Source organism: Mesocricetus auratus, unplaced genomic scaffold, assembly GCF_017639785.1.
Source record: "Mesocricetus auratus isolate SY011 unplaced genomic scaffold, BCM_Maur_2.0 Super-Scaffold_100004, whole genome shotgun sequence".
Classification (NCBI taxonomy): domain Eukaryota; kingdom Metazoa; phylum Chordata; class Mammalia; order Rodentia; family Cricetidae; genus Mesocricetus; species Mesocricetus auratus.
The window spans coordinates 97166653-97172224 of NW_024429189.1; the positions used below are offsets into that span (position 1 = coordinate 97166653).

Genomic DNA, 5572 nt, shown 5'->3' on the forward strand with positions numbered 1-5572 from the left:
GGTGAGCTGGTCTCTTGGACTTTGGCAGCCATTTCTTCCTGGATGCTTCAGGTCATTTCCTAAGGAAGGAGGCTGAGCAGAGTTTAGAACACAGGCCTGAGACTCACCTCTGGAGAAGAGAAGGGATGGATGAACACAACCACCATGCAGAATTCAGCTGACCTACAGACCAAAGTTGCAATGCAGTTAGAGTTGACCAGCATTTGTAGCAAAATGGGTCAACCACTTGAGAAGGGCCACAGCCAGTGAAAGACCCTTCAGTCTTTCTCTCAGGACCCTTGCCCCAAAGACCATCAGGGAGCCGAAGTTCGCTGCAAAACACAAGAGGATTTTTATTAAGCCAGTGCACCGGTGTTCAGCAGCCTTGAGAAGGCATGAACCCTGAGCAGAAATTACAGAAAATTTTTAAAGCCTAAAACCGCAGATGGAGTGGTGGGGGTAAAAGGGGAATTTAGAAGTTGGTGCCAGACCTTCATGAATCACGTGTGCTTGTGGCTGTCTGGCTGACTAGATCGTTATCTGCCTTAGACAACATCTGTGCCCTGACTGAACTTTGTGACTGACCCGGAACCTTGAGGTCTGGAGAACGTTCCCAAGTCCTTGAGGACAGAGGTCTGAAAAATATTTTCAAGTCCTTGAGGACCACCAGGGGAAGATATTTAAGGGTAGCTGCTCACGTCAAAGGATGGGACAGCTTAGCAATTTTCCAACTATTGGGGGGCTAACTGTTGGGCTCTTCACCAGGTGGCTCTCTGCACCTGATACCATTGTTGCCCGTACTCCAGCAGCTGATGGCCAACGTTTTCATAAACAGGACTCTAGATACACAACAAGGTCTGGACACTGCTTCACCTTCCTTTAAAATTGTTTTATATCTATTTACTGTGTTTTCTGTGAATGCATGTTCTCCCTGCATGTATGGAATGCTCTATGCGTGAGCCTGGAGGTCAGAAGAGGCATTGGCTGCACAGCAGTTGGAGTTAACAGACAGTTGGGAGCCACCGTGTGGGTCTCAAACCTAGGTCCTCTGCAAGAACAACTCTTAACACTCAGCCAACTTCCAGGCCCCAGGGTGGTAAGATTGTTAAGCCTGGGGCCCAGTGGTGATCATCAGGTCATTGAGAGCCCTCCAAGGGAGCAGTGATTCTTTTTTGTCCCTCCTAGAGATCTTCATTTTCTTTGCCAGTCATGAAGTAAAGGAGTTGAGTCTTCCATGCTTCCTGCCATGATGTTTTTCCTTTTAAACTGGATGAGAAATGAAAACAGCACGGGAAACAGAGAGATGGCTCAGTGGTTAAAGGGAACCCTGCTCTTACAGAGGACTGAATTCTGTCCCCAGGCCCACAGCAGTGGACTCACAACACCCTCTAGCGACAGCTCCTGGGATCCAAAAGCCTCTTCCAGTCTCCAAGAAAACCTGCACACAATACATACAAATTGAAATAATACTTAAAATTTAATGCAAAAACTGTTCCCTAAATATACTTATGCTGTCATGCTGGAGAAGACCCAAGGGCTCTCACACACAAGGCAAGCAGTCAGCTACTAACCTGCTTGCAAACTCCTTCCCATGCAGACTTCAGCAGAACTACAGCCCAAAGCTGACATGCAGAGAGAGGTGCCGGTGTTTGTGCCACCCTGGACAGGCCATTGTATGTAGCCACCTGGGAAGGGTACCACCTCAGGCCAGGTGATTCTCTGCAGCTAAGGCCACCTGATGGCCACACTCCAGCACTTGATGGCAAATGTTTCCTCAAACAGGAGTCTAGGCACCTGGAAGGGTGGTGAATAACTTTCATCTCAGAACTGGGGAGGCACAGCCAGGTGGATCATTGAATCCAAGGCAAGCCTGGTCTACATAGAGAGTTTTAATACAGAGTTTGAAATACAAACCCAAGTTTCCTTCTGTTTTGTTGTGATTTTTCTTTCTTTCTTTTCTTTTGGTTTCTTTGTTGTGTTTTAGTTTTGACCTCTATTGATGTTTTGTCTTACCTTCTATCTGGAAGAAGGAATGAACTACATTCAAGAGTTGAAGGAAGGTGTGATAATTTTCCCCAGCCAAGTTTCAGGGACAGGTAAGGACTCCCATGTCCAATCCCTCTACCCTGACACTGACATCTGTGAAAATAGCTCCAGGCTGGGCTGGGCTCCATCCCCCACCCATCTCTCTCCATCATGCTGTAACCCAGGCCACCCCTACAGGCTGCTTCCCTTTAGAGCTCCAGGCCATTAGCTGAGGCGGTGACCTTGACCTAGCCTGGACTGTTCAAATGAAGGGTCTGCCTCAAAACAGTGTGGGTTGAGTTGACCCTCAGTGACCTGCTGTGACCAGTCATGTAGTTGCCCTCTTAAAGGCAATGCTCCACCAGGAAGAGCCCAGACATAAAAAGGTCAGCCTGGGCTGGAGAAACCTTAACCTCGGTTGAATCCCAGACTCAGAGCACCAAGGCCATGGCCTGCCCCAGTCTTGCTTACTGCCTGCTTGCTAGTGTCTCTGACCTCTGCCTGCTACATCCAGAACTGTCCCCTGGGCGGCAAGAGGGCTGTGCTGGACGTGGACATTCGCAAGGTGAGTCTCGCCCATCCGGTCCGGTTCCAGCAGCACTAATGATCAGAGAAGACACCCACACTCAGAAACAGAGCATCGTACACTCTTGCCAGCCCCACCCCAGCCTCCCATGGGAACCCAGGGCATTGGGAAGGGCTGTGCTCCCACTTGATGACCTGCAGGCAGAGACAACGCCTGAGCACCCAGTGTCCCTCACCCTGCCTCAGTCCCCATATGGACCAAGGCCCTGGGGACCTTGCTGTGTGCCCACTTGCTTCCTTCCCCTGCAGTGCCTCTCCTGTGGCCCTGGCGGGAAAGGGAGCTGCTTCGGGCCAGACATCTGATGCGACAATGATCTGGGCTGCTTTATGGGCATCCCCGAAGCACTTCGATGCCAGGAGAAGAAACACCTGTCCCTTCCCTGCCACTCCAGTAGGAGGCCGGGCGGAAACGAGGGCCACCGCGCATCCTCGGGCATCTGCTGCACACTAAGTAAGCAGAAGGGGGCTGGTAGGACCTCTGCACAAGGAGCCTTTGGGTTTCCTGCTCGGGTCACTGACCAAGTTTTCTTACAGATAATTGCTTCATGGACCCCACCTGCAACAGTCCTGGGTCTGCCTTCTCAGAGAGCTGAGTCCACTTGGCAATACCTTTAGAGTGCATCCCTCACTTCCCATGGCCATCGCCAGAAAGAATGACAAATAAAACAGATTTCTTCTTCAAACTTGACTGCTGTCTCATTGCCTGACAGGGGTCGGGGGAAACATGGGGATCCATGGGCCCTGACCATTCAGAGCAGGAACAGACCAACAGGCTGGGCTGCTGGGGGACAGAGGACATCACCACCCACCCTACAGGTTAGCCCCACTTTCCACTGCCTAATGGGGTGGGCCTGCGGCAGACTGACCTAAGAGCAGCATTTGAAGGTCCCAAGAGCAATGGTGGACATCTGTGCAAAAGACAGGCTCAAAAATATACGTGAAAGAGGGACTGAATAAGAGGGAGTCAGACAGGCTGAGGAACTCATCCAGGCTCGTCCTGATCTGAGACTTCAGACACAACCTCAGGAGGTGAGGGGCAAGCCTGGCCTAGAAAGAAGGGGCTTGCAGGGAATGGTCAGTGCAGACCATAGGTTTCCCCAGAGATGGATTCTCAACGGGCATCAAGGAGGCCACAGCTGGAAAAATCAAGAACCCACAGCCTCTCCTCTGCTGTCTTCAGGTGAGGCACCTGAGCTCAGGGGCCCTGCTTCTGCCTCTGCAGGACAGCATGGAATCTAAGAGCCTGTGGGCACAAATGACCGTAAACCTTAGAGCTCACAGGCAAACTGACAACCACAATCTGTACTGCTCACCTATTGCTGGATTAAAGCACCCCACACAAGCATGCCTCACTCAGCTGCCTGTGTTCTCAGCGGTGATGGCAGAAAGCACATGCCCCTCCTCCACTCCCACTCAGGGGCAGCCGGTCACTGTCTGCTGGAGTTAAATGCCATGGCTCGTGTGGAGCCAGTGCTGGAGATCTTGTCCCACAGTGAAAAGCACTGGGCTCCACGCCATCACAGCAAGGAAAGAAACATACAAGCACTTCCTGTGGACCTCACACCCAGGAGAAGAACACACATGATCCAGTCACCACATACGGGACTCACAGATTGGGGGAGAGGAAAAAATACATGAAAGAGACTTCAAGATTGATTTCTTGTTCCTTATCTTGTTGTTTTTATTTTCTGGGGCTGGGTTTTGAAGATTTTCTAATTTTTTGTATATTATGCATACAGTGTTCTGCCCTCCTGTATGCCTACATGTCAGAAGAGGGCACCTGATCTCAATACAGATGGCTGTGAGCCACCATGTGGTTGCTGGGAAGTGAACTCAGGACCTCTGAAAGAGCAGCCTGTCCTCTCAACCTCTGAGCCAGCTCTCCAGTCCCAAGATTTTGTGTCATAAGATTTCTATTCTGCTATATTTCATTTTTGTGCATGTGTCTCTGTTTGAGGGTATGTCCACCTGAGTGCAGTTCCCATGGAGACCAGAAGAGGGCATTAAACCCACTAATCCTGGAGTCACAGGTGGTTGTTAGTCATCCTATGTGGGTACTAGCAACAGAACTGTGGTCCTCTGTAGGACAGTGTGTTCTTCTAACTCCTGAGTCATCTCTCCAGCCTAGAATTCAATTAATTGCATTTCTTCATTTCTTTATTCTGTGTGGGGAAGACAGTGCACACATGCCACAGCCTGGATGTGGGAGTCAGAACACTTGGTGTCTGTTTGTTTAAGCCCCTTTGCTTCTGGAGGCTGCAGAGGGGAGACAAGCATGGACTGTGAACTCTACAAGTGCCCTTCAGTGGCTCTGTAGTTGGTAGGCGACTCCCGGAAAGGGAGAGGCAGAGAGAGAATAGGAAGTCCACTGGGCAGAAATAATCCCTCTCCTAGAAGAAGAGGACACTGAGTCTTCGAGAAGCAGGTGAGGGAAAGTGGTGTTACAATTCTCCACCTGGACAGAAGAGTGGAATGAGGGATCTCAATCTCATCCTGAAGCTGTCTGTATACCAGTCCCAGGAACCCAATGCAGTGTCGTCAAGCCAGCAGTCTCTCCTTCCTCTTTCTCCTCCTTTTTTGTCTGGTCTTTTTGTTTTGTTTTGTTTTTGTTTTTTCAAGACTGGGTTTCTCTGTATTATTTTGGAGGCTGTCCTGAAACTCACTCTGTAGACCAGGTTGGCGTCGAACTCACAGAGATCCGCCTGTCCCTGCCTCCCAACTGCTGAGATTAAAGGCATGTGCCACCAACACCCAGCTTTGGTGTGGTCTTTTCCTTGGCCCTACCCAAGTGCAGGTCAGATCATGAGAGAGCCCCCATAGGAAGGAGGCTGGGGTAGGAGTCTGTCTGGCCCCTGTACCACATGGTTAAACACAGGCATGCAGAGAGACTTAATGGTGCTGAGATGGGAGTTGACCTGGATGGAGACTGGGTAGGTCACTTTGACTCTGTTCAGGGCTGACCATGCTAAGCCACCCAATGAGG

At 50.5% G+C, this 5572-nt stretch overlaps 1 pseudogene; it reads left to right on the top strand.

The window, feature by feature from the left end:
• The first annotated feature begins 2451 nt into the window (after positions 1 to 2451).
• Positions 2452 to 3182, top strand: LOC121140245 (annotated as a pseudogene).
• Positions 3183 to 5572: the final 2390 nt, after the last annotated feature.